This window comes from Myotis yumanensis, unplaced genomic scaffold (assembly GCF_028538775.1).
Source record: "Myotis yumanensis isolate MYYU_CA2020_CCGP unplaced genomic scaffold, mMyoYum1.0.hap1 SCAF_3, whole genome shotgun sequence".
NCBI lineage: Eukaryota > Metazoa > Chordata > Mammalia > Chiroptera > Vespertilionidae > Myotis > Myotis yumanensis.
This window is the reverse complement of record NW_027223754.1, coordinates 209,657,137-209,678,626: the sequence shown is the minus strand read 5'-3', so window position 1 is coordinate 209,678,626 and position 21,490 is coordinate 209,657,137. Positions and strand designations below refer to the sequence as shown.

Here is a 21,490-nt window from a genome sequence, read left to right as displayed (position 1 = left end):
TCACAAGAAGGCCACCATTGCCATAACCGGTTTGGCTCAGTGGATAGAGTGTCGGCCTATAGACTCAAGGGTCCCAGGTTCGATTCCGGTCAAGGGCATGTACCTTGGTTGCGGGCACATCCCCAGTAGGGGGTGTGCAGGAGGCAACTGATCAATGTTTCTCTCTCATCGATGTTTCTAACTCTCTATCCCTCTTCCTTCCTCTCTGTAAAAAATCAATAAAATATATTTATAAAAAAAAAAAAGAAGGCCGCCATAAAGATGGCCGGCAGGGGAGGGCAGTTGGGGGTGATCGGGCCAGCAGGGGAGGGCAGTGGGGGCGATTGGGCTGGCAGGGGAGCGGTTAGACGTCGATCAGGCTGGCAGGCAGAAGCGGTTAGGGGCAATCAGGCAGGCAGGCGAGCGGTTAGGAGCCAGCAGTCCCAGATTGTGAGAGGGATGTCCGATTGCCCGTTTAGCCCCGATCCCACAGGGAACATCCCCCGAGGGGTCCCAGATTGGAGAGGGTGCAGGCTGGGCTGAGGGCCCCCACCACCACCACCCAGTGCACAAATTTCGTGCACCAGGCCTCTAGTCATTTATAATCTAGAGGGGGGAAATCAAACAGAAAATAAATAGATGGATGAATAAATGACAATTCCAGAGTGTGGTAGGTGCTCTGAATAAAACAAAAGGCTGATGTGATATAGAATCCAGGGAAGAAATCTATGAAGTGCTTTTTGAGTTGAATCTGAAGGACAAGAAGCCAGTCCTGCAAAGATCTAGGGGTAGAGAGTCATGGGCAGAAGGAATGTCCAGTCCAAAAGCTCTGAGGTGGGGAAGATCTTGGAGGAACTGAAACACAATGAACAAGTGGGGCAACAGTAAGAGGGAAATAAGAGACAGAAGCACCTAGATCACTAAAAGATTGTAGGCCAGAGTGAAGGATTCAGATTTTAACAACAATGGGAATCCACAAAAGGGTCCTAAACATGGCAGTGGTGTGAACTACGTTTTTAAAAAATCACTTTGGCCCTCGCCATTTTTGCTCAATGGTTAGAGCATCAGCTCAGAGGGTTTGATTCCAGTCAAGGGCACGTGCCCGGGTTGCGTGCTCCATCCTCAGTGGTGGGCATGCAGGAGGCAGCCAATCAGTGATTCACTTGCATCACTGATGTTTCTCTCTCCCCCTTCCTCTCTGAAATCAATAAAGATATGTTTGTTTTTTAAATCACTTTGGTTGCTATTTGGCAAATGGCTTGTAGAGAGACAAGAGTGATGCAGAGAGACAAGTTTGAAAGTGCAAAGTACAGAAAAGAGATGATGGGGAGTGAGGTTAATGTGACAGCTGAGATGGAGATGAAGAGATGAATGGATTCAAGATACAATCAGAGGCAGAACCAAAGGCTTTGCTGCTGGGATGATGTGGGGAATGGAGAGAGGGAGCAACCAAAAGCGAAGCCTAGGCTTCAGGTCTGAGCTTTTGGATTCATGGTGATGCCACTTACTAATATGGGGAAGAAGAAGAAAACAACAAACAGGTTTAGGCAAAGAGGGAGTTAAGAGTTGTGGGATAATTTCAATGTTGCTTAGAAAACCAAGTGGAGATGTTAGTAGGTGACAGGATACACAAGTGTACATCTTCAGGGAGATGCAGTACTAGAGATATAAATTTGGGAGTCTTCCAGTCTTCTACCCAACAAACAAGTATTTTTTGAGCAATTACTATGTGCCAGACACCGTTACATGTGCTAAGGATACAGCAGTAAAACAAGATAGACAAAGTTCTTACTGTTGTGAACCTCAGTTTCCTCATCTATAAAATGGGGATGACAAAATGTAAATAAATACCTATAACATAGTATGTGCTTAATCCAGCTATTAATATTAGTGAGAAACAGACAATAAATAAGCAAACAGTGAAATAAATTAGGTAGAAAAAGACAAATATCGTAAAATCTCACTCGTATGTAGAATGCTAAAAAAAAAAAAAAAAAAAACCAGCCCTAACCGGTTTGGCTCGGTGGATGGAGCATAGGCCTGCGGACTGAAGGGTCCCAGGTTCGATTCCGGTCAAGGGCATGTACCTTGGTTGCAGGCATATCCCCAGTGGGGGGTGTGCAGGAGGCAGTTGACCAATGTTTCTCTCTCATTGATGTTTCTAACTCTCTATCCCTCTCCCTTCCTCTCTGTAAAAAATCAATAAAATATATATTTAAAAAATTAAAAAAACAAAAACAAAAAAGCCAAGCTCATAGATACAGAGAACAGATTAGTGGTTGCCAAAAGCAGGGAGTGGTGGGGGGATATATGGGTGAAGGTACAAACTTCCAGTTTTAAAATAAATAATTCATGGTGACTATAGTTACTAACACCATATGGCATATTTGAAAGTTGCTAAGAAAGCTCTTAAAACTTTTCATCATGAAAGAAAGTGTTTTGCGACTATGTAAGGTAACGGATGTTTCCTTGTATTATTATGGTGATCATTTCCCAATGTATACAAATACTGAATCTTTATGTTATACATCTGAAACTAATATAATGTTACATATCAATTATACCTCAATTTTAGAAATTTGCAATAAAAATAGGTAAATAAATAATTTCAGAGTAATAATATATACTATGAAGAAAACATGGAATAATAATTTACAGTGACAGGTAGTGGCAGAAGGACTATTTCTGACAAGTGTCAGGGAAAGCCTCTCTGAGGAGGTAACATTTCAGCTGATGCCAGCTCTGACAAGGAGCCAGCTCTGCAAAGACCTAGAAGGGCAGCCCAAGCAGAGGAAATGGCTCCTGAAATGCGAGCCTTAAACAACAGAGTTTATGGCACTGGAGAAATAGAAGGTTAGTGTGTCTGAGGTAGAGCAATGAGGGGCAAATTAGCAGAAAGCACTGGAGAGACAGGCAGGAGCTAGGTTATGTAGGACCTTCTTCCCATGGCAAAGACTCTGGCTTTTATTTTAATGGGAAGCCACTGGAAGGGTATGACACGGTCTCTGACTTAGGTTTTTAAAGAAATCACATTCGCTATGGTGAAGAGTGAACTGCAGAGGGGTTAAGGCTCTAAGCTATTACAATTGTCCAGGTGAGGATGCTATCTTGGGCTACAGTAGTTGAGATAGTGACAACTAACTAGATTCTGGATATAATGTGGAGGTGGTGCAGAGGTAGATAAGGGAAAGCAGGAATCAATGGTGTCTCCTAAGGTTTTAGACCCCAGCAACTATATATGTCCCATCAACCAAGATGAGGGACGACTCAGGGAAGAGCAGGTTCCAGGTTTAGAAATCTGCCCAGCTGGCATGGCTCAGTGGTTGAGCATCAACCTATGAACCAGATCATGGTTCAATTCCTGGTCAGGGCACATGCCTGGGATATGGGCTTGATCCCTAGTAGGGGGCATGCAAAAGGCAGCTCTCTCATCATTGATTTCTATCTCTCTCTCCCTCTCCCTTCCTCTCTGAAATCAATAAAAATATATTTTAAAAAGATATCAAGAGAGCTCACCAAAGTCAGAACTGAAGATGTGAATTTAGGAATCATTAGGAGATGTCAGGGCTGAGGAGACAATGCAGAGTAGGGACCTAGGACCAAATCTTGGAACTTTCCAATATTTAGAGGTTAGGCAGAAAAAGAAACAGGAAATATAATTTGAGGAGTAGCCAGTGACGTAAAAGGAATGCTCATAATGTGTGGTGCTACAGAAACCAAGAAAAGAAAGTGTTTCCAGAGGAAGGGATGATCATCAGCATCACATGCCACTTGGAGGTCACTGGTTCGGCAAGCTGGAGAGATGGTTGGTGATCTGGACAAGAGCTCTGATTGTTAATGATGAGGGTGAAAAGTCCAACAGTGGTGGGTTGAAGAGGGAAAAGAAGAGTGGAGTTATCAGCATCAAGACAGCACATGACTACCCTCCGGTTTGGCTCAGTGGATAGTGTGTTGGCCTACGGACTGAAGGGTCCCAGGTTCGATTCTGGTCAAGGGCATGTACCTTGGTTGCGGGCACATCCCCAGTAGGGGGTGTGCAGAAGGCATCTGATCGATGTTTCTCTCTCATCCATGTTTCTAACTCTCTATCCCTCTCCCTTCCTCTCCGTGAAAAATCAATAAAATATATTTTAAAAATAAGACAGCACATGATTTCTTAACTATTTGGAATATTATACATATTGAAGGTAATATAAAAATGAATATGGCTGGGTTAGGTGGTAGGAATATGAGTTTACTGGTCTGGATTTCTAATATTTTCTTTTTTGACAAAGTACAGAAGTTCTGTGTTTAAAAATAATTACATCGACCAAGCACCAGTGACTTGACTGTGTTTCTTATCACCTGCGCCTGAGATCCTGATTTCCTGTGCATTCATACTAAGAGCCAGTGAATCCAATTCCTGGTGCAAGGGCACACAGGGACCCTGATTCTCAAGGTGAGGTTGCGCGAAGCAACAGAGACTCTGATACTGAACTCTTGGGGAACTCTGACTCCTGGCGCAAGCTAGGGGGCTCTGCTCTGGTGCTAAACACGCGTCAGGGGGGCCTCTATTTCAGCACAGTGCAGGCAGGGTCCCTAATTCTAAGGGCACGCGCGAGGCCACATTGAGTGTTGGCAACACTGACACAGAGCGAGCCTGGTTCCCACCAACCAACAACAACCACACATCTTAGTGTCAGAGCTCTTCAGTGACACTAGGGTGGTGGGAGCCTCCCACTGCGCACGGCCCAGGCCCACGCAACTCAACCTTTGAACCATCAGGAGATAATCAGAATGAAGAGACGACACAATACCCAGAGGAAAGACAATGAAGAATCACCAAGAAAGGAAATTAATGAAGTTGAAGCGTGCAACATGACAGAAAAAGAATTCAGAATGATGGTTGTACAATTCATTCACCGGATGGATGAGAAAATCAACAACCTATGCAAGAATCAGGAAGAAATGAAAAGTGATATAGCTACAATCAAAAACACCATGGAAAGTTTCAACAGCAGACTAGAAGAAGCAGAAGACCGAATTAGTGAGTTAGAAGATAAGGCAGAGAAACAAGCTCAATCTGAACAGCAACTGGAGAAAAGAATTAAAAAACAGGAGGAGAGCCTAAGGGAGCTTCAGGACAACATGAAACGAAGTAACATACGCATAATAGGGCTGCAAGAAGGACAAGAAGAGCAGCAAGGATTAGAAAATCTATTTGAAGAAATAATGACAGAAAACTTCCCAGATATGGGGAAGAAAAAAGTTACACAAATACAGAGAGTCCCAGGCAAGATGAACCCCAAAAGACCGACACCAAGACACGTCATAATAACGATGGCAAATGTACAAGACAAAGAGAGAATCTTAAAGGCTGCAAGAGAGAAACAGAGAGTTACCTACAAAGGGTCCCCCATCAGATTATCAAACGATTTCTCAACAGAAACACATCAGGCCAGAAAAGAATGGACGGAAATCTACAAAGTGATGCAAAGCAAAGGACTGAATCCAAGAATACTCTATCCAGCAAGGCTATCATTCAAAATTGAAGGGGAAATAAGAAGCTTCACAGACAAAAAAAGGCTAAGGGAGTTCATCACCACCAAGCCAGCAATGCAAGAAATGCTAAAGGGACTGGTGTAAAAAGAAGAAATAAAAAGCCCAGAAAGAAAGCAGCCACAAAAAAATAGAAATGGCTACAAACAAGTACCTTTCAATAATAACTTTAAATGTAAATGGACTAAATGGTCCAATCAAAAGATATCGAGTGGCTGAATGGATAAAAAAAACATGACCCAGCCGAAACCGGTTTGGCTCAGTGGATAGAGCGTCGGCCTGCGGACTGAAGGGTCCCGGGTTCGATTCCGGTCAAGGGCATGTACCTGGGTTGCGGGCACATCCCCGGTGGGAGATGTGCAGGAGGCAGCTGATCGATGTTTCTCTCTCATCGATGTTTCTAACTCTCTATCTCTCTCCCTTCCTCTCTGTAAAAAATCAATAAAATATATTTAAAAAAAAAAAAAAAAAAAAAAAAAAAAAAAAAAAAAAAACATGACCCATACATTTGCTGTCTACAAGAGACCCACCTCATTAGAAGGGACTCACACAGACTGAAAGTGAAGGGATGGAAAAATATCTTTCAGGCAAATGGAAATGAAAAAAAAGCTGGGGTAGCAATACTTATATCCGACAAAATAGACCTCAAAGTGAAGGCCATAACCAGAGATAAGGAAGGCCACTTCATAATACTAAAGGGGTCAATACAACAAGAGGATATAACCCTGATAAACATATATGCACCCAATGCAGGAGCACCCACATACATAAGAAAACTCCTGGAAGGTATCAGGGGAGAGATCGACAACAATACAATCATAGTAGGGGACTTTAATACACCACTAACATCACTGGATAAATCCGCTAGACAAAAACTCAGCAAAGAAACAGCAATCCTAAATGACTCACTAGATCAGATGGACTTAATTGACATCTTCAGAACACTTCACCCCACAGCTGCGGAATATACATTCCTCTCAGGTGCTCATGGGACATATTCAAAAATAGACCACATATTGGGTCACAAGCAAAGTCTCCACAAATTCAAGAAGATTGAAATCATAAAAAGCATCTTCTCAGACCACGACGGCATAATGTTAGAAATAAACCACAATAAAAACAACCCAAAATACTCAAACACTTGGAAGCTGAATAGCATGTTATTAAATATTGATTGGGTTACCGATGACATCAAAGAAGAAATTAAAAACATCCTGGACACTAATGACAATGAAAACACAACAATCCAAAACCTCTGGGACACAATGAAAGCAGTCCTGAGAGGGAAGTTTATAGCTCTACAGGCCTACCTCAAAAAACAAGAAAAAATGGTAGTTAATCATCTAACTCTACAACTCAAAGAATTAGAAAGAGAGCAACAAGAAAAGCCCAGAGTGAGCAGAAGGAAGGAGATAATAAAGATTAGAGCAGAAATCAATGAAATAGAGACCAAAAAAACAATACAGAAAATCAATGAAACCAAGAGCTGGTTCTTTGAAAGGATAAACAAGATTGACAAACCCCTAGCCAGGCTCACCAAGAAGCAAAGAGAGAGGTCCCCAATAAACCAAATCAGAAATGATAGAGGCGAAATAACAACAGACCCCAAAGAAATACAAATGATTGTTAAACAATACTACGGACAACTCTACTCCAACAAACTAGACAACCTGGAGGAAATGGACAAATTCCTAGAAAAATACAACATTCCAAAACTCAATCAGGAAGAATCTAAAAATCTCAATAGGCCAATAACGATGGAAGAAATTGAAGCAGTCATCAAAAAGCTTCCAGCAAACAAAAGCCCAGGACCAGACGGCTTCTCAGGGGAGTTTTACCAAACTTTTAAGGAAGAACTGAAACCTATCCTCCTCAGATTACTACAAAAAGTCCAAGAGGATGGAACACTTCCAAACACATTTTATGAAGCTAGCATCACCCTAATACCAAAACCAGGTAAAGACAACACAATGAAAGAGAATTACAGGCCAATATCCCTCATGAACATAGATGCCAAAATCCTCAACAAAATCTTAGCAAATCGGATCCAACAGTACATCAGAAGGATCATACACCATGACCAAGTAGGATTTATCCCAGGGATGCAAGGATGGTACAACATCCGTAAATCAATAAACGTGATACATCACATAAACAAATTGAAAGAAAAAAACCACATGGTCATATCAATTGATGCAGAAAAAGCATTTGACAAAATCCAACACCCATTTTTGATAAAAACTCTCAGCAAGGTGGGAATAGAAGGATCATACCTCAACATAATAAAAGCCATATATGACAGGCCCACAGCCAACATCATACTCAATGGACAAAAACTAACACCATTTCCCCTAAGAACAGGAACAAGACAGGGATGTCCACTCTCTCCACTCCTGTTCAACATAGTCCTGGAAGTATTAGCCATTGCAATTAGACAAGAAGAAGAAATAAAAGGCATCCAAATTGGAAAAGAGGAAGTAAAACTGTCCTTATTTGCAGATGACATGATATTATACATACAGAACCCTAGAGACTCCATCAAAAAACTACTAGACTTAATACATGAATTTGGCAATGTAGCAGGATACAAAATTAACCCCAAGAAATCCGAGGCATTTCTATATACCAATAGTGAACTTTCAGAAAGAGAGATTATAAAAACAATCCCATTTACCATCGCACCCCAAAAATTAAGATACCTAGGAATAAACTTAACTAAAGAGGTAAAAGACCTCTACTCAGAAAACTATAGGACGTTGAAAAAAGAGATAGAGGAAGACATAAACAGATGGAAGAACATACCATGTTCTTGGATTGGTAGAATCAACATCATTAAAATGTCCATATTACCCAAAGCAATCTATACATTCAACGCACTTCCCATTAAAATACCAATGGCCTTCTTCAAGGATCTAGAACGAACTCTCCAAAAATTCATCTGGAATAAAAAAAGACCCCGAATAGCTGCAGCGATCCTGAGAAAAAACAAAGTAGGTGGGATCTCAATGCCAGATATCAAGCTGTATTACAAAGCCACTGTTCTCAAAACTGCCTGGTACTGGCACAAGAACAGACATATAGATCAGTGGAATAGAATAGAGAGTCCAGAAATTAGCCCGAACCAATATGCTCAATTAATTTTTGACAAAGGAGGCATGAACATACAATGGAGCCAAGATAGTCTCTTCAATAAATGGTGTTGGGAAAATTGGACAGATATATGCAAGAAAATGAAACTAGACCACCAACTTACACCATACACAAGAATAAACTCAAAATGGATAAAGGACTTAAATGTACGACAGGAAACCATAAAAATTCTAGAAGAATACAAAGGCAGCAAAATCTCAGACATATGCCAAAACAATTTCTTCACTGATACAGCTCCTAGGGCAGTTGAAACTAAAGAGAAACTGAACAAATGGGACTACATCAAAATAAAAAGCTTCTGCACAGCAAAAGAAACCATCAACAAAACAACAAGAAAACCCACCTCGTGGGAAAACATATTTGCCAACGTCATATCTGATAAGGGCTTAATCTCCAAAATTTATAGGGAACTCATACAACTTAACAAAAAGAAGATAAACAATCCAATCAAAAAATGGGCCAAGGATCTAAATAGACACCTTTCAAAAGAGGACATTCAGAAAGCCAAGAGACATATGAAAACATGCTCAAAGTCACTAATCATCCGAGAGATGCAAATCAAAACAACAATGAGGTACCATCTCACACCTGTCAGAATGGCCATCATCAACAAATCAACAAACGACAAGTGCTGGAGAGGATGTGGAGAAAAAGGAACACTTGTGCACTGCTGGTGGGAATGCAGACTGGTGCAGCCACTATGGAAGGCAGTATGGAGGTTCCTCAAAAAATTGGAAATGGAACTCCCATTTGACCCTGTGATCCCACTTCTAGGAATATATCCCAAGAAACCAGAAACACCAATCAGAAAGGATATATGCACCCCGATGTTCATAGCAGCACAATTCACCATAGCTAAGATCTGGAAACAGCCTAAGTGCCCATCAGTAGATGAATGGATTAGAAAGCTGTGGTACATCTACACGATGGAATACTATGCTGCTGTAAAAAAGAAGGAATTCTTACCATTTGCAACAGCATGGATGGAACTGGAGAGCATTATGCTAAGTGAAATAAGCCAGTCAATGAAGGAAAAATACCACATGATCTCACTCATTCATGGATAATAAAGACCATTACAAACTTTTGAACAATAATAGATACAGAGGCAGAGCTGCCTCAAACTGATTGTCAAACTGCAGTGGGAAGGCCAGGGAGGGTTGGGGGGGAGGAGGGAGGGGATTAAGAGATCAACCGAAGGACTGGTATGCATCCATATAACCATAACTAATGGACATAAGACACTGGGGGGTAAGGGAGGGCAGGGGTCTGTCAAGGGCGGGGGGGAAAAAAGGACACTTATGTAATACACTTTGTAATACTTTTAGCGAAAAATAAAAAAAAATAAAAAATAAAATAAAAAATAAAAAAAATAATTACATCACATAAAACCTGTACACAAATACTCACAGCAGCATCCTAGATAATAAAGAGCTAATATGCTAATTAGACCAAACAGCAGAACGACCGTCTGGACAGCCTTCCGGACTAAGCCAGGGCTGCGAGGGCCAGCCGAGGTTGAGAGGGGCTATGAGGGCTGGCCAGGGCTGCGAGGGCTGAGCCCCTTGCACAAATTTCGTGCATCGGGCCTCTAGTTATTTATAATAGCCTAAAAATGAAAACAATCCAAATGTCCATCAATGGACACATGGAAAAACAAAATGTGTATATCCATATACTGGGCTATTATTCAGCCATAAAAAGGACTGAAGTACAGATACACACTACTACATGAATGAACCTTGAAAACATACTCATGAAAGAAGCCAGTGACATTTATATGATTCCATTTATATGAAATGCCTGGAATAGAGAAATCGATAGAGACAGGAAGTAGATTAGTGGTTGCCAGGGGCTGACAGGAAGGGGAAAATAGGGAATGACTCTTAACGGGTAGGGAGTTCCTTTTTGGGATGATAAAAATATTCTGGAATTTGACAGCGGTAATGGTTGCACAACACAATGAATACACTGAAAACCTCTGAACCGTATACATTAAAACGGTGACTTTGTGGTGCATGAATTACATCTCAATTTTTAAAATTACATTTAAGTATCATAGAACATTGAGGAATAAGAATGTGTCCTCCCTGAGTGTGTTCTGAGGTCCACAAATGAAGCCTGAACTTACAGCACCCATGAGCCTCTCTGTCTTCCCTGCTCTTGCTCTGTCAAAGCTACTACTTATCAACTTAAATACCCATCTCCTCATGGGATTTAATGTTTATACAAAACCAAGGAAAGCAAAGTGAAAAATAAAAAGGTATAAACTGTTAGCAGTAGCTTATTTATAACTGTGAAAAGGATCCCTTTTTCTTTCATTTGTAACTAACACTTTACTTACACTACTCAGCATGAATTTGACATCTTAGCAACCTGTGAAGTCGGGAACTCCCTAAGTAGCTAAAAAGTAAAAATCTGTTACTTTACCTTTTTAAAAGACTGTAACAAGTTTCCCAATCACTGGAAAAAGAACTGACAACACTTTAAAACTCAATATTGAAGCACCTAAAAAGCAAATTTTGCAATAAAAACAGTGTTGTGAGGAATTCTCCCTCTAAAGATTTTTTTAAATGACATTAACACATCTGTCTCATTTGGGAGAGGATTTGGATTTTTAAAGTCTGCTTTCTTTACTTTAGTGTCAACTTTGTTAATAGAAATCAAAGTATAAGATTAGGTTAGCAACAAATGACTGGTAATGGAGTTTAATATGATGCCAGTTGAAGCAGACAATAAATCTAATGACCCCTAAAGTGAACTTAAAATTGTATAATTATAGCAGAGTGGAAAATTGCTTTTTAAGAGTTGGCTCCAGAAGGCTTTCCAGAGAAAGAGTTTATCTTTGTTTGGGAAAATAAACTCCCTAAACGTGGAGAGTAAACTTGGAAGGCGTAGATTAGAAGAAAGGAAAGATTTATCAATGGCCTAGCAAAAGAAATCAAGAGAAATTCGGAGATAGAGGAGAACAGAAAATAGAGGTGGCCTGGTATAGAGGGGAGGGGAAGAGAAATCCAAAGACAAGATAAGGAGCTGCATCCTGTACAACAAAATCACCTATGAGACATTAACACTCTGTGCATCTGGGTTTGAGGAGGCCTCGGGGTAGGGACCAAATAAATGCTTCTGAAGAAAAGGATAATCCCAAACCCCATTACTGTATTGTTGCAAGGGAAGATCCCTTTGCCATTCCCTATCTTCAGTAAAGCCTGACTTACTCTTAAGAGCCTTGACCCATGACAGGGGTAGACTGCTGAATGGAGGGAATACCAAACTCCTGGTAGATCTCCATGTACAAGATCCTTATGAAGTTCCTGTGCCTGGCTCCTTGAGCTTCCTCTGCTTGTAATGCCCTCCACTTTACCTGACTTCTCATTCTTCAAGGCTAACCCCAGGCATTGCCTCCCGGAAGCCTTCTCTGACACTCCCCACTCTGGTTGTGTCAGGTGCCCCTATTCACTCTATGACATATCGTACAACCCATTTATAACACATTCATCTTAATAATAACTACCATTCCTTGCAGACTTTCTAAGTGCCAGGAACTCTAATAAGCAAAGCTGTATTAAAACATTTACAGGCCTTTTGGTCCAGCAATTTCCATTTCTAGAAACTTATTCTACATTTCAGCAAAATGATTCATATACAAGGACACTCCCGCCCTAGCCCGTTTGGCTTAGTGGATAAAGCATCAGCCTGCAGACTGAAGGGTCCGGGGTTCAATTCCGGTCAAGGGCACATGCCTGGGTTGCGGGCTTCATCCCCAGGAAGGGGTGTGCAGGAGGCAGCCAGTCAATGATTCCCTCTCATCATTGATGTTTCTCTCTCTCTCTCTCTCTCCCTCTCCCTTCCTCTCTGAAATCAATTAAAAAAAAAAAAAGGACACTCCCTACAACACTGCTTGTGATAGCAAAAATATTAGAAAACCTAAATACCTATTAAAAGGGGTTAAATAAAGGACAGTACATCTATGTAGTGGAATAGTGTGCATCTGTCAAAAAAGAATAGGTCAGCTATTTATGCATTAATTGGGAATGATCTTAAAGATACAGCATTAAGTGAAAAAGGCAAAGAGCAAAAATAGTAGTCCCTATCTCAGGAAACTGGCATTATCACCTACCCACCCACTCTCTTCAGTCTCATGGCTAATGGATTCTCCTTCATCCACCACTCAACTCTCAGGCTTTTCCTAATATTTTCTGAATTTCCTTTTTTTTTTTCTTTCTTCAACTTGTTGCTAGTTTTCATTTCTCACCACCATGGTTATTACAAATCTCTCAACTGGAATCCCTGCCCCACACACCCCGCCCAAGCCCCATATACTCTCTACTCTGCAGCCAGAGAAATCCTTTAAAAATGCAACTAGTCATTTCCTTCTCTTTAAACCCCTTTGTCTTCCCTTTGACCTTAGGAAAAAGTCCAAATTTAATAACTTGGCTTATAAGACCCTGAATGACCTAGTAGTCCTTGCTAACCATTCCAGCTTCATCTCTCAACACCTACCTCTCATTCGCCCTCAACACATGCATGCTCTATGCTCCAGCCATAGAACACTTCTTTCAGACTTTGGAACACACCTACTTCCTCTCAGAGCATGGTGCTAAGTAAATGAAACAACAGTATGTAAAGAAAGTCTCGAAACTTGGGCCCCGACAATCACCACAATAAGGCAGCTAGTGGCACTAATCCTTCAGAACTGGTTCCCTGCTCCAGGCACCTCAGTCATTCTTTTTGAAAACATCTTTATTATTCATGTCACCCTTTATCTCCCTTATTGTCAGAGACATATCAAGTAAAGACCCACTACATCATCCAAATTTCTCAACTGACTCCCCCAAAACTGGCATCAGCAGAAGAGCAAAATGACTCCAATAATTGACTCTATTTTGAGCTCCACTCCTGCTCCTGCTCCCACAGGTTTACGGCTAGGACTGATTTCCCTTCCCTGAGTCAATATTTCCTTTGTGACCAGAGATAGAGAGCGTTCCTTTAGGCAAGAGTTGAGGGTTAGCCGAAACCGGTTTGGCTCAGTGGACAGAGCATCGGCCTGTGGACTGAAAGGTCCCAGGTTCGATTCCGGTCAAGGGCATGTACCTGGGTTGCGAGCACATCCCCAATAGGAGATGTGCAGGAGGCGGCTGATCGATGTTTCTCTCTCATCGATGTTTCTAACTCTCTATCTCTCTCCCTTCCTCTCTGTAAAAAATCAATAAAATATATTAAAAAAAAAAAAAAAGAGTTGAGGGTGATTGTGCAAAGCAGAGCAGACTGTGGAGGAACAGACCATGGAAACAGGAACCTCACCCCAGAATTCCACAAGCTCAGGTACAGCTCCCCCTTTCCTGCACAGCAGCACCAGTTAAATGAAACTCTGCTGTGCAGACTTCTGAACCATGCTCATCCACTCTAGGTCTTCCTATAAAATAATTAATCATCCAAGGTAATCTCGTTACCTCCCTGAGTCCCTCCCAGGATCACTCCCCTAAATTTATAGCCTGGCAGTACCTGGATGGTGACTAGGAAGCAAAAGCAAGGTGCTGCATGGACCTTCTGTCATTCCCACAACCAGGGGTGAGGGGGGCAGCTACCTCCTTAGAAGTAAAAGTAAAACAAATAAGGGTTAGCTAACTGCAACTTAACATTCAGGTAGCTCTGAAAAACAGCAGGCAAGAATGTTTGAGGAAAAGCTCCTTGAGAGCCCACTGGCTAAAAAGGCCACTGAGAACTTTATATTTAAAGTTTTTTATTAACATAGAAGCAGATAGTACTTAAAATGAGATCATAAATGAAGTTGATAAGGTCTCTATTCCTCATATAATTAAACCATACAGGTCTGCAAACTATCTTATCTTTAAGTCATTTATTTGGCCATACCATCTCTGTAATTACTTGGGGATGTTTCAATTGCAGATATGAAAATAACTACATAACAACCCTAAAGTATGGTGATCCAACCCTATTTACTTTGTGGCAGTGAACAGACTGAGGTATTATAAGGGAGGTACCAAGGAAAATATTTACTGAGCATTTACAATGAGCTAAGAAACCTGAGAAAACCAGGGCTCAGAGCAGTTAAGCACTGCTCACGCACACAGTGACTACCAAAGCGGTCTTCTATTACACCACACTGACTAGTACAACTGTAGTTGTCAGACACATTACATAGATTTTATTTAATCTTCAAAACAACCCTATGAAGTAGGAGGTTATGAGTACAAACTCTGGAGTCTGACTACCCAGGTACAAATGCTGATTCCACCACTTACTTGGCCTTAAGCAAGTTACTCAACATTTCTGTGACTGTCTCCTCATTTTAAGGGGCATAATACTAATAATATATAGGGCGGTTGTAAAGACTAAGTTAATATAATAAAATTCTGTGCCTAGTATATAGTAAATACCCAATAAATATTAACTATTATTATGAGTGATGGTGATGGTAGTAGTAGTAATTATTCCAATTTTACAGAAAAGAAAAATGAGGCATTGGGAAGTTATATCAAAGTTTAAAGTGGTAGAGCCAGAATTTGAACTTCACTGTTAGGTGTTTCTAATTACTATATTCTACTAAGTTCAGAGTTAACAAAAAAAGCAAAAAACACACAGTGGTATTTGGACTTTAACCCTAACCTCAAGTCACACCAATTAAGAATATTTACAAATGAAACTCAAACACAAGAAGAGGAAATGATCTGTTGTTTCATGTCTTTAGAATGTTTGCTAGAAGGCTAACTAGATATCTAGAGAGGCCCAGCTCTTATCATTTTGTTAAAAAAAAAAAAAAAAAAAGTTAGCCCTAATTGGAAATCAGGCCCTTCTCAAGAACAAGCCTTCTGGTAACTGGATTAGTGTGTTCAATCTCATTTCTGATGTTACTCTTTTTTATTTTTAAATCCTCCCAGAGGAAATATATATATGAAGGGGAGAGGGAGAGAGAGAAACATCAATGTGAGAAAGAAACACTGACCTGATGCCAGATGCCTCCTGTATGCACCCCAACTGGGGATCGAACTCCGAACCCAGGTATGTGCCCTGATCAGGAATTGAGCCCGCTCCAACCAATTGAGACACCCCGGCCAAGGCCTGATGTTACTCTTATCGATAAAGCTATTTAATCTTGCCAAAGAAGTTCACGTTCCAAAACAAGTCACATCATTAGCACAGAAAAAACCCTACATCACAGTAGAAAAAGCATGAATGTGTTTATAACAGCAAAAGAGGCACAATGTTAGAAGTGAAGACATAGTTAACAGTGTCTATCGAAATGTACTGAATGTCTCGCTCCTCATTTATGAATTGTGACCATAGGTAACAAGCCTAATTGGTCAAAAAGAGGAAGAGGTGATAATATTCAAATGATGGTGACTTCAAAATCAGCTCACAAGCCACACTGAAAGCCTGCCTCACTTTTTCAGTCACATAGTATTACTAGATAGTGCCTACCACGTGCAGAACACAACCTTCTAGGACAGTGATGGCGAACCTATGACAGGCGTGTCAGAGGTGACATGCGAACTCATTTTTTTGGTTGACTTTTCTTTGTTAAATGGCATTTAAATATATAAAATAAATATCAAAAATATAAGTCTTTGTTTTACTATGGTTGCAAATATCAAAAAATTTCTCTATGTGACACGGCACCAGAGTTAAGTTAGGGTTTTTCAAAATGCTGACACGCCGAGCTCAAAAGGTTCGCCATCACTGTTCTAGGAAGTGTTCGCTCAACAAATATTTATTGATCTCTTACTTGAGGTGGTGAAAAAGACAGACTCTACTTTCATAGAGCTTACATTGTAGGCAGGCATTATGAAGAAAAAATTAAGGATCAGTTCCCAGGTCAGACTCAAAAGCCTATACTGTATATTTCAAGTGTATCATCTCTCACTGATATAGTTTCTCCTAAAAGTACACACCCCTATGTATGCAGTCCAAGCACCACAGTCTAAAACAATGTGGGTTTCTCTCTGTTGTCAGTCCAGGGTCACTTTCTCAGGGAAGTGTTCCTCCCCCAACTCCCAAGAGCAAAGATTGCTCCATCGGTAGTTAACACATCACATTGACATGTATGAATTTCTTTTTCCTCCTCGTTAGTCCCTCAACAGGGCAAGAACCATGTTTGGCCTCTCTGTAAATCTAGAAGATGGTACATACAGTAGGTGTTCAATAAATGGTTGAATGGAGCTCATGAGAGCAATTTCAAAAGTTGAGGGTGGAAGCCAGACTGCAAGGAACTAGCAGCGGTCGCCAACAGGTGGTCCGTGGACCACTGGTGGTCCATGAGGTCCGAAAGGTTGGCAACTGCTGAACTCAGGAGTTAAGTGGAAGAGAAGGGCAGGAAATGGCAGTAGGCTGAAGGAGAAATGTGATCACAGTAGAGTCTTATACATTTCTAAGAATGAGAAAGACTTGAACATCTTTGTTGGTAAGGCAGTACAGCAAGCACATCAGAAAGAGCAGGGGTGTGTCAGACTTGAAGTTGTAGGCAATTCACTGAATAATGCCTACACCTCACGGTGACGATTACAGCACTTAGCAAACAGAAGATGTTCAATGAATGCTATCCGTGCTTTTTACGGTATGCGGAAGCCCGGACTAACTCACCCACAGAATGTGTGCTCCAGCCCAGATTTCCCGCCTGTCTGTGTGTACTGTGTGATGGCAAAGAAACCGGATTCCTGCTTCTTCTGTGTGTACCACCCTCTGTGCTCCTCCGCTTCCTTGGGACAGTCTGCATGAGCTCATGAGTGGCTGCTATGGAAAATTACTGATGTCACCAGCTGCGGAGCAGAGAGGATCTGGGGACTAACTAGATGAAACCGATGTTACCTCATCAAATAAATGTACAAGAGTTGGGGCTCCTGTCAACACTCTCATTGAGAACTAAGAACATGAAGTGTCTAAGACAACAGGTGTCTCCAAGCCCAGAGAGATGGCCTGGACGGTAGGCGATGATTCTCGGCTGAGTTCCTTTCTCAGTATTTCACCCCTGTGTCAGGATCATTTCTGTGAGGTGCTACTCTAGCTGACGGACTGACCTCCCTGTCAACCTGACAAGATCCCAAATTCACAAGGTTAGTAAGCTCTTTTATATTTAAACGATTTTTGTTCACAGCCTTTCAAAGCGAATGCTCTGGTCAGGCACCTGTTACTGTATCTGATGGACAGAAACACTCCCACCCGTCTCCGGGACCACACGCCTCCACGCTTAAAAAGGGACATGGAACCGAGGACGGAAGCCAGGCAATGCGGCCATCAGTGACGGAAAGGCTCCGGGCACCAAGGGCTATCAAAGCGCAGGAGCGACACTGACCGTTACCTACAGTCCGTGACCAGCTGACCATGGAAGGAAGAGATGGGGAAGGAAGGAAGTAGGAAATACACGTGTGTCCACAGAGAATCACAAACAGGATCACAAAAGCTACGAGTAAACAAGTCAAAGTAGAAAATTCAGTTCTTTTCGGTCTGATTAGGAACTTGAATTTACCAAAAAAAAGGAGACAGAGGGTGAATGCTCCAGGACACCGTCAACCCCCCAGGTCCCGCAGGAGCCGCCGGGCCGCCCCCTCAGCGCAGCACCAGGAGCTGAAGGGAACCTGCCCTCCCGCCTCTCACCCGCGCACAGACGCACCTGGGGCCTCACACCGGGTGTGAGATTCACCCCCACACCCGGTCCCGGGCACCCCGGTGACCCCGACTCATTCACCCTCACGTCCCCAAGTTCAAACACAAACACATCGCGGCGTGTCGGCACCCCGACCCGCATGTTCACAAGTTACACCTGAGGAAGAGTTTCTGCTGTGAATGTGCTCCAGGCAGCCGTTCTTTCAAAAAATAAAAATAAAAAAATAAGCCCCCCCGCCCCCGCCCGCGCATTCGGTGCAGTTCCTGTAAAACTGCTCCCAGCTGCCGGAGGGGAATGTGCGTCGTCGGGCTCGAGGCCCCTCCACTCCCGCCCGGCACTTCAGCGGGGGACCCGGCGGCCCCACCTCCCGCGAGGCCAGGCGGAGCCACAGGCCGGGGGGGGGGGGGGGGGGGGGGGGGGGATGGTGTCCCGCCTTCGGAGGCCGCCCCCGCTCTGAGCAGGGACGAGCAGAGACGCGGGGGCTCGCGGGTCGGAGCATCGTCCCCGCCCCGCAGGCCCCGCACCCGGACGGGAGAGCCAGCACCTGCCCGCCACCGCCCCGGCCCCAAATCACGCGTCGCACCTGCGAGGTGCGGCCCGGGAGGTGCATCTCCCCTCCTCGGCCCGTCAGTCCGCAGCCGCCCCCGCGTCCCAACCCGAGGGGCATGTGTGGGCCCCGGCCCGGGCCCCGCAGACCCAGCCAGCCCCGTCGGCCTCTCCCCGCGCCCTCACCTGCCCCACAGGAGCCGTCCAGCTGCCGCACGGCCGCGAGTCCCGCCACCTCAGCGCCGACCGGTATCGGGCTCGCTGCTGCGCGCCTCGGAGCCAGTCAGCGCTCGGCGGCGCCACTGCGCACGCGCGCCGGACCCAGCAGGGCGGCCGAGGGGCATGCTGGGGACTGAAGTCCTCCGGCTCCGACGGGCGGGAGCCGCGAGGTTTACAGGACCCCAACCCCGCTTTCGAGCCCCCTTTCAGAGCCCAACAACCTTCGAAGCCCATTTTTAGCCTCGCAATGTCCACCGGCCTCCCGTCTGCACTGCAGCCCGAGGAACTCTGGGCAAAATGGGGTGAACCAGCTGTCAGGATGGGGGATAGACGCGACCGGTCTCTGGGAAGGAGGGGCAATTACTTGATGCTCATTTCCTAAATATTTAAGTTCCTTCTTTGCGGTGTACAGAACTAGTACCAGACCAGCCTGATCCACGCTACACAAGTCACAAGCTTTGGAAGGAGCGCCAAATTGGAACAAATTGGCTGAGGTCATGCCCAAGAAATGCACGCTCCGGGTATTCGCAATGCAGTGGGTGTAGTCAGTGGCCTGCGTGGGTCACTGAACCATGCTAACATGGAGCCCACCCACAACATGGGAATGTGAACTTACGGTTGTGAGAACGACATGCTATTTGAGAAAATGTTAATGCACAGTACAAACTAATAGTCCAAGAGGGTGGCAAGCCCATCTCTATCTGATATCCACGTCCTAGCTGACATCAGGCTCCAGGTTGGAAAAACAACGTTGATTGCCACATTTTAGAAAGGTCACCAACAGCTACAATGGTATTAGGGAATGTTTCTAGAAATTTCACCCTATTCTGAAGAGATTCGTTTGAGAGCTGCTTACTAACCTAAGCATGGATTCCTAATGGTATTCCAGGGTGGTGATGCCCAGGGTAAATGAATGGAACCATAGGCAAAGCCTCAGTCATCTTACTGTTTCATGCTCACTTTACAAAGCACTTCCATGCAATTCACAACACTCAAAGCACGGTGAGTTTTATCATTTGAATTTTACAGAGGACTTGGTCAAAATAGAGAGAATTACTGACAGAGCAGGGATCTGAACCGTTTCTGTGGCCAAGTTCATTTTTCTTCCCAACCACACTAGCTCTTACAAATTCTGCTCTTAAAAAAAAAAAAAAAAATGCCTTCCTGATACACCAAGGTTGCAGGTTCAATCCCTAGTCAGGACACATACAAGAATCAACCAATAATGTATTATAAGTAGAACAATAAATCAATGTCTCCTCCCCCTCTCTCTCTTCCCACCCTTCCCTCCTCTCTCTTAAACCAATCAATATATTTTTTTAATGCTATAGAGCAATGAATTCCAGCTTCTTTAGTGTGGTAACATCCCTTTTCTCTCATATCACAACTGTTAAGGGCTATTATTTCTTAAATATATCTTTATAGGAAAAACCATTGTAGTTGTAAGGTAAACTGAAGTGTCAGAACTCAACAGCTGAGTGACGCTAGTTTCAGCATAGGCCCCTTAGGTTTTTGCAATGAAGCATTAGCATTTCGTCTTTGCCTACTTTCCCTACAGACTTAATAGGGAACTAAGGACTTGTCACCCCACATTCCAATTAAACATTTGTCAGAGATTAATACCCAGCAGGAGATAGACTAGCTGCCAATTCTATAAAACATACTTATTTATAAATGCTGTGTAAGAATACGACATACACATTTAGCCTCCATTAGACAACAAGAGGGAGAAAGAAAAATGCTGAATTATTGGGTTCCTAGGACAGCACCCACGGCCAGGCCCCTATTAATTCATGCCACAGGAAGGGTGGATGGGGAGCAGTGGGAAAAGCAGCATCTGCCTCATGAAGAGTGAGTTACAAGCTGCTAAAACCCTGCAGTGTGGGTTTCCTGTTGAAGTTACATCGCAGGAGCACCTTTTCTGGGTGGAGCTTAGTGACCTTTACATGTGTTCAGATGTTGAATTCCGTTATGTCCCATTACTGAGGAGCCATTCATCACTCTGTGTAGTCGGCTTCCTGCCCTGGACCACAGCTCCAGGAGGGCAGACTGTCTTGCTCACCACTATTCCTAGTACACAGTTGGGTGCTGAAAAATACCTGTTAAAGTATGAAACCTGGATCAGAAGCAAATTATTTTGTAAATACTTCCTTCCAGGTTATCACTAAAGAAATAAAGCTCGCCGAGACCGGTTTGGCTCAGTGGATAGAGCGTCGGCTTGCGGACTGAAGGGTCCCAGGTTCGATTCCGGTCAAGGGCATGTACCTGGGTTGCGGGCATATCCCCAGTAGATGTGCAGGAGGCAGCTGATCGATGTTTCTCTCTCATCGATGTTTCTAACTCTCTATCTCTCTCCCTTCCTCTCTGTAAAAAATCAATAAAATATATTTAAAAAAAAAAAAGAAATAAAGCTTTCCAAACGTGAAGTATATTTTA

At 43.1% G+C, this 21,490-nt stretch overlaps 1 protein-coding gene across 2 annotated transcripts in view; it reads right to left on the bottom strand.

Annotated features, from left to right (window-relative positions):
- Nucleotides 1–19,110, bottom strand: part of SGSM3 (small G protein signaling modulator 3) — a 43,122-nt gene extending 24,012 nt beyond the window's left edge. For both annotated transcript variants that reach the window (XM_070411180.1, XM_070411181.1), the window contains exon 1: nucleotides 19,022–19,110. The gene's annotated coding sequence lies outside the window, so the exon portion shown is untranslated. The remainder of the gene's footprint in view (nucleotides 1–19,021) is intronic.
- Nucleotides 19,111–21,490: the final 2,380 nt, after the last annotated feature.